Below are 14060 nucleotides of genomic sequence, written 5' to 3'. Positions count from 1 at the left end.
GAGATAGCGGTGTAGATATTTCCATAGTTATACAGATAGCGGTGTAGATATTTCCATGTTTATACAGATAGCGGTGTAGATGTTTCCATGTTTATACAGATAGCGGTGTAGATATATCCATGTTTATACAGATCGTGGTGTATATATTTCCATGTTTATACAGATAGCGGTGTAGATATTTCCATGTTTATACAGATAGCGGTGTAGATATTTCCATATTTACAGAGATAGAGGTGTAGATATTTCCATATTTGCACCGATTGCGGTTTACATATTTCCACGTTTATACAGATAGTGGTGTAGATATTTCCATGTTTATACAGATAGCGGTGTAGATATTTCCATGTTTATACAGATAGCGGTGTAGATATTTCCATGTTTATACAGATAGCGGTGTAGATATATCCATGTATATACAGATTGCGGTGTAGATATTTCCATGTTTATAAAGATAGCGGTGTAGATATTTCCATGTTTATACAGATAGCGGTGGAGATATTTCCATGATTAGGCAGATAGCGGTGGAGATATTTCAATGTTTATATAGATGACTGTGTAGATATTTCCATTTGTATACAGATGGCAGTGTAGATATTTCCATGTTTATACAGATGGCAGTGTAGATATTTCCATGTTTATACAGATTGCTGTGTGGCTATTTTCATGTTTATAGAAATAGCGTTGTAGTTTTTTCCATGTTTATAGAGATGGCTGTGTAGATATTTCCATGTTTACACAGATGACTGTGTAGGTATTTCCATGTATATCCAGAAGGCAGTGTTGATATTTCAATGTTTATAGAGATAGCAGTTTAGTTATTTCCATGTTTATACAGATGGCAGTGTAGATATTTCCATGTTTATACAGAAGGCGGTGAAGATATTTCCATGTTTTTAGGGATAGCCATGTAGATATTTCCATGGTCATACAGATAGCGGTGTTGACATTTCCATGTTTATAGAGATAGCGTTGTAGATATTTGCATGTTTATACAGATAGCGGTGTAGATATACCCATGTTTATACAGATCGTGGTGTATATATTTCCATGTTTATACAGATAGCGGTGTAGATATTTCCATGTTTATACAGATAGCGGTGTAGATATTTCCACATTTACAGAGATCGAGGTGTAGATATTTCCATATTTGCACAGATTGCGGTGTACATATTTCCACGTTTATACAGATAGTGGTGTAGATATTTCCATGTTTATACAGATAGCGGTGTAGATATTTCCATGTTTATACAGATAGCGGTGTAGATATTTCCATGTTTATACAGATAGCGGTGTAGATATATCCATGTTTACACAGATTGCGGTGTAGATATTTCCATGTTTATAAAGATAGCGGTGTAGATATTTCTATGTTTACACAGATTGCGGTGGACATATTTCCATGTTTATACAGATAGCGATGTAAATATTTCCATGTTTATACAGATAGCTGAGTAAATATATCCATGTTTATACAGATAGCAGTGTAGACATTTCCATGTTTATACAGATAGCGGTGTAGATATTTCCATGTTTATACAGATAGCGGTGGAGATATTTCCATGATTAGACAGATAGCGGTGGGGATATTTCAATGTTTATACAGATGACTGTGTAGATATTTCCGTTTTTATACAGATGGCAGTGTAGATATTTCCATGTTTGTACAGATGGCAGTGTAGATATTTCCATGTTTATACAGATTGCTGTGTGGCTATTTTCATGTTTATAGAAATAGCGATGTAGGTATTTCCATGTTTATAGAGATGGCTTTGTAGATATTTCCATGTTTACACAGATGACTGTGTAGGTGTTTCCATGTATATCCGGAAGGCAGTGTTGATATTTCAATGTTTATAGAGATAGCGGTGTAGATATTTCCATATTTATGCAGATAGCGGAGTAGATATTTCCATGTTTATAGAGATAGCAGTGTAGATATTAACATGTTTATACAGATAGCGGTGTAGATATATCCATGTTTATACAGATTGTGGTGTAGGTATATCCATGTTTATACAGATAGCGGTGTAGATATTTCCAGGTTTATACAGACAGTGGTGTAGATATTTCCATGTTTACAGAGACAGAGGTGTAGATATTTCCATACTCACACAGATTGCTGTGTACATATTTCCATATTTAAACCGACAGCTCTGAAGATATTCCCATGTTTACACAGATACTGTTGTAGATGTTTCCATGTTTATAGAGATTGCAGTGTAGATATTTCCATGTTTATAAAGATAGCGGTGTAGATATTTCCATGTTTATGCAGATAGCGGTGGAGATATTTCCATGTTTATATAGATAGCGCTGTAGATATTTGCTTGTTTATACAGATAGCGGTGTAGATATTTCCATGTTTATACAGATAGCGGTGTAGATATTTCCATGTTTATAGAGATAGCGGAGGAGATATTTCCATGTTTTTACAGATAGCAATGTAAATATTTGAATGTTTATACAGATAGCGGTCTAGATATTTCCATGTTTATATAGATAACGGTGTAGATATTTCCATTTTTATACACATAGCGGTGTAGTTATTTCCATGTTTATACAGATGACTGTGTACATATTTCCATGTTTATACAGATGGCGGGGTAGATATTTCCATGTTTATACAGATAGCGGTCTAGATATTTCCATGTTTATACTGATAGCGGTGTAGATATTTCCATGTTAATACAGATAGCAGTGTAGATATTTCCATGTATATACAGATAGCGGTGGACATATTCTCAAGTTTATACAGATAGCGGTGGACATATTTTCATGTTTATAGAGATGGCAGTGTAGATATTTTCAAGTTTATAAAGATAGCGGTGTCGATATTTCCGTGTTTATACAGATAGCGGTTCAGGTATTTCCATGTTTGTAGAGACAGCGGTGTAGATATTTCCATGTTTTTACAGATGGGGGTGTAGATATTTCCATGTTTATAGAGATGACTCTGTAGATATTTCCATGTTTTTTACAGATGGCGGTGTAAATATTTCCATGTTACGCAGATAGCGGTGTGGATATTTCCATGTTTATACAGACAGTGATGTAGATATTTCCATGTTTATAGAGATGGCTGTGTAGTTATTTCCATGTTTATACAGATTGCAGTGTAGATATTTCCATGTTTATACAGATAGTGGGGTAGATATTTCCATGTTTATACAGATGACTGTGTAGGTATTTCCATGTTTATACATATGGCGGTGTAGATATTTCCATGTTTAGAGAGATAGCCATGAAGATATTTCCATGTTTATACAGACAGTGGTGTAGACATTTCCATGTTTATAGAGATAGCGGTGTAGATATTTCCATAGTTATACAGATAGCGGTGTAGATATTTCCATGTTTATACAGATAGCGGTGTAGATGTTTCCATGTTTATACAGATAGCGGTGTAGATATATCCATGTTTATACAGATCGTGGTGTATATATTTCCATGTTTATACAGATAGCGGTGTAGATATTTCCATGTTTATACAGATAGCGGTGTAGATATTTCCATATTTACAGAGATAGAGGTGTAGATATTTCCATATTTGCACCGATTGCGGTTTACATATTTCCACGTTTATACAGATAGTGGTGTAGATATTTCCATGTTTATACAGATAGCGGTGTAGATATTTCCATGTTTATACAGATAGCGGTGTAGATATCTCCATGTTTATACAGATAGCGGTGTAGATATATCCATGTATATACAGATTGCGGTGTAGATATTTCCATGTTTATAAAGATAGCGGTGTAGATATTTCCATGTTTATACAGATAGCGGTGGAGATATTTCCATGATTAGGCAGATAGCGGTGGAGATATTTCAATGTTTATATAGATGACTGTGTAGATATTTCCATTTGTATACAGATGGCAGTGTAGATATTTCCATGTTTATACAGATGGCAGTGTAGATATTTCCATGTTTATACAGATTGCTGTGTGGCTATTTTCATGTTTATAGAAATAGCGTTGTAGTTTTTTCCATGTTTATAGAGATGGCTGTGTAGATATTTCCATGTTTACACAGATGACTGTGTAGGTATTTCCATGTATATCCAGAAGGCAGTGTTGATATTTCAATGTTTATAGAGATAGCAGTTTAGTTATTTCCATGTTTATACAGATGGCAGTGTAGATATTTCCATGTTTATACAGAAGGCGGTGAAGATATTTCCATGTTTTTAGGGATAGCCATGTAGATATTTCCATGGTCATACAGATAGCGGTGTTGACATTTCCATGTTTATAGAGATAGCGTTGTAGATATTTGCATGTTTATACAGATAGCGGTGTAGATATACCCATGTTTATACAGATCGTGGTGTATATATTTCCATGTTTATACAGATAGCGGTGTAGATATTTCCATGTTTATACAGATAGCGGTGTAGATATTTCCACATTTACAGAGATAGAGGTGTAGATATTTCCATATTTGCACAGATTGCGGTGTACATATTTCCACGTTTATACAGATAGCGGTGTAGATATTTCCATGTTTATACAGATAGCGGTGTAGATATTTCCATGTTTATACAGATAGCGGTGTAGATATTTCCATGTTTATACAGATAGCGGTGTAGATATATCCATGTTTACACAGATTGCGGTGTAGATATTTCCATGTTTATAAAGATAGCGGTGTAGATATTTCTATGTTTACACAGATTGCGGTGGACATATTTCCATGTTTATACAGATAGCTGAGTAAATATTTCCATGTTTATACAGATAGCTGAGTAAATATATCCATGTTTATACAGATAGCAGTGTAGACATTTCCATGTTTATACAGATAGCGGTGTAGATATTTCCATGTTTATACAGATAGCGGTGGAGATATTTCCATGATTAGACAGATAGCGGTGGGGATATTTCAATGTTTATACAGATGACTGTGTAGATATTTCCGTTTTTATACAGATGGCAGTGTAGATATTTCCATGTTTGTGCAGATGGCAGTGTAGATATTTCCATGTTTATACAGATTGCTGTGTGGCTATTTTCATGTTTATAGAAATAGCGATGTAGGTATTTCCATGTTTATAGAGATGGCTTTGTAGATATTTCCATGTTTACACAGATGACTGTGTAGGTGTTTCCATGTATATCCGGAAGGCAGTGTTGATATTTCAATGTTTATAGAGATAGCGGTGTAGATATTTCCATATTTATGCAGATAGCGGAGTAGATATTTCCATGTTTATAGAGATAGCAGTGTAGATATTAACATGTTTATACAGATAGCGGTGTAGATATATCCATGTTTATACAGATTGTGGTGTAGGTATATCCATGTTTATACAGATAGCGGTGTAGATATTTCCAGGTTTATACAGACAGTGGTGTAGATATTTCCATGTTTACAGAGACAGAGGTGTAGATATTTCCATACTCACACAGATTGCTGTGTACATATTTCCATATTTAAACCGACAGCTCTGAAGATATTCCCATGTTTACACAGATACTGTTGTAGATGTTTCCATGTTTATAGAGATTGCAGTGTAGATATTTCCATGTTTATAAAGATAGCGGTGTAGATATTTCCATGTTTATGCAGATAGCGGTGGAGATATTTCCATGTTTATATAGATAGCGCTGTAGATATTTGCTTGTTTATACAGATAGCGGTGTAGATATTTCCATGTTTATACAGATAGCGGTGTAGATATTTCCATGTTTATAGAGATAGCGGAGGAGATATTTCCATGTTTTTACAGATAGCAATGTAAATATTTGAATGTTTATACAGATAGCGGTCTAGATATTTCCATGTTTATATAGATAACGGTGTAGATATTTCCATTTTTATACACATAGCGGTGTAGTTATTTCCATGTTTATACAGATGACTGTGTACATATTTCCATGTTTATACAGATGGCGGGGTAGATATTTCCATGTTTATACAGATAGCGGTCTAGATATTTCCATGTTTATACTGATAGCGGTGTAGATATTTCCATGTTAATACAGATAGCAGTGTAGATATTTCCATGTATATACAGATAGCGGTGGACATATTCTCAAGTTTATACAGATAGCGGTGGACATATTTTCATGTTTATAGAGATGGCAGTGTAGATATTTTCAAGTTTATAAAGATAGCGGTGTCGATATTTCCGTGTTTATACAGATAGCGGTTCAGGTATTTCCATGTTTGTAGAGACAGCGGTGTAGATATTTCCATGTATTTACAGATGGGGGTGTAGATATTTCCATGTTTATAGAGATGACTCTGTAGATATTTCCATGTTTTTTACAGATGGCGGTGTAAATATTTCCATGTTACGCAGATAGCGGTGTGGATATTTCCATGTTTATACAGACAGTGATGTAGATATTTCCATGTTTATAGAGATGGCTGTGTAGTTATTTCCATGTTTATACAGATTGCAGTGTAGATATTTCCATGTTTATACAGATAGTGGGGTAGATATTTCCATGTTTATACAGATGACTGTGTAGGTATTTCCATGTTTATACATATGGCGGTGTAGATATTTCCATGTTTAGAGAGATAGCCATGAAGATATTTCCATGTTTATACAGACAGTGGTGTAGACATTTCCATGTTTATAGAGATAGCGGTGTAGATATTTCCATAGTTATACAGATAGCGGTGTAGATATTTCCATGTTTATACAGATAGCGGTGTAGATGTTTCCATGTTTATACAGATAGCGGTGTAGATATATCCATGTTTATACAGATCGTGGTGTATATATTTCCATGTTTATACAGATAGCGGTGTAGATATTTCCATGTTTATACAGATAGCGGTGTAGATATTTCCATATTTACAGAGATAGAGGTGTAGATATTTCCATATTTGCACCGATTGCGGTTTACATATTTCCACGTTTATACAGATAGTGGTGTAGATATTTCCATGTTTATACAGATAGCGGTGTAGATATTTCCATGTTTATACAGATAGCGGTGTAGATATTTCCATGTTTATACAGATAGCGGTGTAGATATATCCATGTATATACAGATTGCGGTGTAGATATTTCCATGTTTATAAAGATAGCGGTGTAGATATTTCCATGTTTATACAGATAGCGGTGGAGATATTTCCATGATTAGGCAGATAGCGGTGGAGATATTTCAATGTTTATATAGATGACTGTGTAGATATTTCCATTTGTATACAGATGGCAGTGTAGATATTTCCATGTTTATACAGATGGCAGTGTAGATATTTCCATGTTTATACAGATTGCTGTGTGGCTATTTTCATGTTTATAGAAATAGCGTTGTAGTTTTTTCCATGTTTATAGAGATGGCTGTGTAGATATTTCCATGTTTACACAGATGACTGTGTAGGTATTTCCATGTATATCCAGAAGGCAGTGTTGATATTTCAATGTTTATAGAGATAGCAGTTTAGTTATTTCCATGTTTATACAGATGGCAGTGTAGATATTTCCATGTTTATACAGAAGGCGGTGAAGATATTTCCATGTTTTTAGGGATAGCCATGTAGATATTTCCATGGTCATACAGATAGCGGTGTTGACATTTCCATGTTTATAGAGATAGCGTTGTAGATATTTGCATGTTTATACAGATAGCGGTGTAGATATACCCATGTTTATACAGATCGTGGTGTATATATTTCCATGTTTATACAGATAGCGGTGTAGATATTTCCATGTTTATACAGATAGCGGTGTAGATATTTCCACATTTACAGAGATAGAGGTGTAGATATTTCCATATTTGCACAGATTGCGGTGTACATATTTCCACGTTTATACAGATAGTGGTGTAGATATTTCCATGTTTATACAGATAGCGGTGTAGATATTTCCATGTTTATACAGATAGCGGTGTAGATATTTCCATGTTTATACAGATAGCGGTGTAGATATATCCATGTTTACACAGATTGCGGTGTAGATATTTCCATGTTTATAAAGATAGCTGTGTAGATATTTCTATGTTTACACAGATTGCGGTGGACATATTTCCATGTTTATACAGATAGCGATGTAAATATTTCCATGTTTATACAGATAGCTGAGTAAATATATCCATGTTTATACAGATAGCAGTGTAGACATTTCCATGTTTATACAGATAGCGGTGTAGATATTTCCATGTTTATACAGATAGCGGTGGAGATATTTCCATGATTAGACAGATAGCGGTGGGGATATTTCAATGTTTATACAGATGACTGTGTAGATATTTCCGTTTTTATACAGATGGCAGTGTAGATATTTCCATGTTTGTACAGATGGCAGTGTAGATATTTCCATGTTTATACAGATTGCTGTGTGGCTATTTTCATGTTTATAGAAATAGCGATGTAGGTATTTCCATGTTTATAGAGATGGCTTTGTAGATATTTCCATGTTTACACAGATGACTGTGTAGGTGTTTCCATGTATATCCAGAAGGCAGTGTTGATATTTCAATGTTTATAGAGATAGCGGTGTAGATATTTCCATATTTATGCAGATAGCGGAGTAGATATTTCCATGTTTATACAGACAGTGATGTAGATATTTCCATGTTTATAGAGATGGCTGTGTAGTTATTTCCATGTTTATACAGATTGCAGTGTAGATATTTCCATGTTTATACAGATAGTGGGGTAGATATTTCCATGTTTATACAGATGACTGTGTAGATATTTCCATGTTTATACATATGGCGGTGTAGATATTTCCATGTTTAGAGAGATAGCCATGAAGATATTTCCATGTTTATACAGACAGTGGTGTAGACATTTCCATGTTTATAGAGATAGCGGTGTAGATATTTCCATAGTTATACAGATAGCGGTGTAGATATTTCCATGTTTATACAGATAGCGGTGTAGATGTTTCCATGTTTATACAGATAGCGGTGTAGATATATCCATGTTTATACAGATCGTGGTGTATATATTTCCATGTTTATACAGATAGCGGGGTAGATATTTCCATGTTTATACAGATAGCGGTGTAGATATTTCCATATTTACAGAGATAGAGGTGTAGATATTTCCATATTTGAACCGATTGCGGTTTACATATTTCCACGTTTATACAGATAGTGGTGTAGATATTTCCATGTTTATACAGATAGCGGTGTAGATATTTCCATGTTTATACAGATAGCGGTGTAGATATTTCCATGTTTATACAGATAGCGGTGTAGATATATCCATGTATATACAGATTGCGGTGTAGATATTTCCATGTTTATAAAGATAGCGGTGTAGATATTTCTATGTTTACACAGATTGCGGTGGAAATATTTCCATGTTTATACAGATAGCGATGTAAATATTCCCATGTTTATACAGATAGCGGAGTAGATATATCCATGTTTATACAGATAGCGGTGTAGACATTTCCATGTTTATACAGAGAGCGGTGTAGATATTTCTATGTTTATACAGATAGCGGTGGAGATATTTCCATGATTAGACAGATAGCGGTGGAGATATTTCAATGTTTATATAGATGACTGTGTAGATATTTCCATTTGTATACAGATGGCAGTGTAGATATTTCCATGTTTATACAGATGGCAGTGTAGATATTTCCATGTTTATACAGATTGCTGTGTGGCTATTTTCATGTTTATAGAAATAGCGTTGTAGGTTTTTCCATGTTTATAGAGATGGCTGTGTAGATATTTCCATGTTTACACAGATGACTGTGTAGGTATTTCCATGTATATCCAGAAGGCAGTGTTGATATTTCAATGTTTATAGAGATAGCAGTTTAGTTATTTCCATGTTTATACAGATGGCAGTGTAGATATTTCCATGTTTATACAGAAGGCGGTGAAGATATTTCCATGTTTTTAGGGATAGCCATGTAGATATTTCCATGTTCATACAGATAGCGGTGTTGACATTTCCATGTTTATAGAGATAGCGGTGTAGATATTTGCATGTTTATACAGACAGCGGTGTAGATATATCCATGTTTATACAGATCGTGGTGTATATATTTCCATGTTTATACAGATAGCGGTGTAGATATTTCCATGTTTATACAGATAGCGGTGTAGATATTTCCATATTTACAGAGATAGAGGTGTAGATATTTCCATATTTGCACAGATTGCGGTGTACATATTTCCACGTTTATACAGATAGTGGTGTAGATATTTCTATGTTTATACAGATAGCGGTGTAGATATTTCCATGTTTATACAGATAGCGGTGTAGATATTTCCATGTTTATACAGATAGCGGTGTAGATATATCCATGTTTACACAGATTGCGGTGTAGATATTTCCATGTTTATAAAGATAGCGGTGTAGATATTTCTATGTTTACACAGATTGCGGTGGACATATTTCCATGTTTATACAGATAGCGATGTAAATATTTCCATGTTTATACAGATAGCTGAGTAAATATATCCATGTTTATACAGATAGCAGTGTAGACATTTCCATGTTTATACAGATAGCGGTGTAGATATTTCCATGTTTATACAGATAGCGGTGGAGATATTTCCATGATTAGACAGATAGCGGTGGGGATATTTCAATGTTTATACAGATGACTGTGTAGATATTTCCATTTTTATACAGATGGCAGTGTAGATATTTCCATGTTTGTACAGATGGCAGTGTAGATATTTCCATGTTTATACAGATTGCTGTGTGGCTATTTTCATGTTTATAGAAATAGCGATGTAGGTATTTCCATGTTTATAGAGATGGCTTTGTAGATATTTCCATGTTTACACAGATGACTGTGTAGGTGTTTCCATGTATATCCGGAAGGCAGTGTTGATATTTCAATGTTTATAGAGATAGCGGTGTAGATATTTCCATATTTATGCAGATAGCGGAGTAGATATTTCCATGTTTATAGAGATAGCAGTGTAGATATTAACATGTTTATACAGATAGTGGTGTAGATAAATGCATGTTTATACTGATTGTGGTGTAGATATTTCCATGTTTATACAGATAGCGGTGTAGATATTTCCAGGTTTATACAGACAGTGGTGTAGATATTTCCATGTTTACAGAGACAGAGGTGTAGATATTTCCATAGTCACACAGATTGCTGTGTACATATTTCCATATTTAAACCGACAGCTCTGAAGATATTCCCATGTTTACACAGATACTGTTGTAGATGTTTCCATGTTTATAGAGATTGCAGTGTAGATATTTCCATGTTTATAAAGATAGCGGTGTAGATATTTCCATGTTTATGCAGATAGCGGTGGAGATATTTCCATGTTTATATAGATAGCGCTGTAGATATTTGCTTGTTTATACAGATAGCGGTGTAGATATTTCCATGTTTATACAGATAGCGGTGTAGATATTTCCATGTTTATAGAGATAGCGGAGGAGATATTTCCATGTTTTTACAGATAGCAATGTAAATATTTGAATGTTTATACAGATAGCGGTCTAGATATTTCCATGTTTATATAGATAACGGTGTAGATATTTCCATTTTTATACACATAGCGGTGTAGTTATTTCCATGTTTATACAGATGACTGTGTACATATTTCCATGTTTATACAGATGGCGGGGTAGATATTTCCATGTTTATACAGATAGCGGTCTAGATATTTCCATGTTTATACTGATAGCGGTGTAGATATTTCCATGTTAATACAGATAGCAGTGTAGATATTTCCATGTATATACAGATAGCGGTGGACATATTCTCAAGTTTATACAGATAGCGGTGGACATATTTTCATGTTTATAGAGATGGCAGTGTAGATATTTTCAAGTTTATAAAGATAGCGGTGTCGATATTTCCGTGTTTATACAGATAGCGGTTCAGGTATTTCCATGTTTGTAGAGACAGCGGTGTAGATATTTCCATGTTTTTACAGATGGGGGTGTAGATATTTCCATGTTTATAGAGATGACTCTTTAGATAATTCCATGTTTTTTACAGATGGCGGTGTAAATATTTCCATGTTACGCAGATAGCGGTGTGGATATTTCCATGTTTATACAGACAGTGATGTAGATATTTCCATGTTTATAGAGATGGCTGTGTAGTTATTTCCATGTTTATACAGATTGCAGTGTAGATATTTCCATGTTTATACAGATAGTGGGGTAGATATTTCCATGTTTATACAGATGACTGTGTAGGTATTTCCAGGTTTATACATATGGCGGTGTAGATATTTCCATGTTTAGAGAGATAGCCATGAAGATATTTCCATGTTTATACAGACAGTGGTGTAGACATTTCCATGTTTATAGAGATAGCGGTGTAGATATTTCCATAGTTATACAGATAGCGGTGTAGATATATCCATGTTTATACAGATCGTGGTGTATATATTTCCATGTTTATACAGATAGCGGTGTAGATATTTCCATGTTTATACAGATAGCGGTGTAGATATTTCCATATTTACAGAGATAGAGGTGTAGATATTTCCATATTTGCACCGATTGCGGTTTACATATTTCCACGTTTATACAGATAGTGGTGTAGATATTTCCATGTTTATACAGATAGCGGTGTAGATATTTCCATGTTTATACAGATAGCGGTGTAGATATCTCCATGTTTATACAGATAGCGGTGTAGATATATCCATGTATATACAGATTGCGGTGTAGATATTTCCATGTTTATAAAGATAGCGGTGTAGATATTTCCATGTTTATACAGATAGCGGTGGAGATATTTCCATGATTAGGCAGATAGCGGTGGAGATATTTCAATGTTTATATAGATGACTGTGTAGATATTTCCATTTGTATACAGATGGCAGTGTAGATATTTCCATGTTTATACAGATGGCAGTGTAGATATTTCCATGTTTATACAGATTGCTGTGTGGCTATTTTCATGTTTATAGAAATAGCGTTGTAGTTTTTTCCATGTTTATAGAGATGGCTGTGTAGATATTTCCATGTTTACACAGATGACTGTGTAGGTATTTCCATGTATATCCAGAAGGCAGTGTTGATATTTCAATGTATATAGAGATAGCAGTTTAGTTATTTCCATGTTTATACAGATGGCAGTGTAGATATTTCCATGTTTATACAGAAGGCGGTGAAGATATTTCCATGTTTTTAGGGATAGCCATGTAGATATTTCCATGGTCATACAGATAGCGGTGTTGACATTTCCATGTTTATAGAGATAGCGTTGTAGATATTTGCATGTTTATACAGATAGCGGTGTAGATATACCCATGTTTATACAGATCGTGGTGTATATATTTCCATGTTTATACAGATAGCGGTGTAGATATTTCCATGTTTATACAGATAGCGGTGTAGATATTTCCACATTTACAGAGATAGAGGTGTAGATATTTCCATATTTGCACAGATTGCGGTGTACATATTTCCACGTTTATACAGATAGCAGTGTAGATATTTCCATGTTTATACAGATAGCGGTGTAGATATTTCCATGTTTATACAGATAGCGGTGTAGATATTTCCATGTTTATACAGATAGCGGTGTAGATATATCCATGTTTACACAGATTGCGGTGTAGATATTTCCATGTTTATAAAGATAGCGGTGTAGATATTTCTATGTTTACACAGATTGCGGTGGACATATTTCCATGTTTATACAGATAGCTGAGTAAATATTTCCATGTTTATACAGATAGCTGAGTAAATATATCCATGTTTATACAGATAGCAGTGTAGACATTTCCATGTTTATACAGATAGCGGTGTAGATATTTCCATGTTTATACAGATAGCGGTGGAGATATTTCCATGATTAGACAGATAGCGGTGGGGATATTTCAATGTTTATACAGATGACTGTGTAGATATTTCCGTTTTTATACAGATGGCAGTGTAGATATTTCCATGTTTGTACAGATGGCAGTGTAGATATTTCCATGTTTATACAGATTGCTGTGTGGCTATTTTCATGTTTATAGAAATAGCGATGTAGGTATTTCCATGTTTATAGAGATGGCTTTGTAGATATTTCCATGTTTACACAGATGACTGTGTAGGTGTTTCCATGTATATCCGGAAGGCAGTGTTGATACTTCAATGTTTATAGAGATAGCGGTGTAGATATTTCCATATTTATGCAGATAGCGGAG

The sequence above is a fragment of the Pan troglodytes genome, chromosome 8 (assembly GCF_028858775.2).
Source record: "Pan troglodytes isolate AG18354 chromosome 8, NHGRI_mPanTro3-v2.0_pri, whole genome shotgun sequence".
NCBI lineage: Eukaryota > Metazoa > Chordata > Mammalia > Primates > Hominidae > Pan > Pan troglodytes.
Note: the sequence above shows the minus strand (reverse complement) of the source record.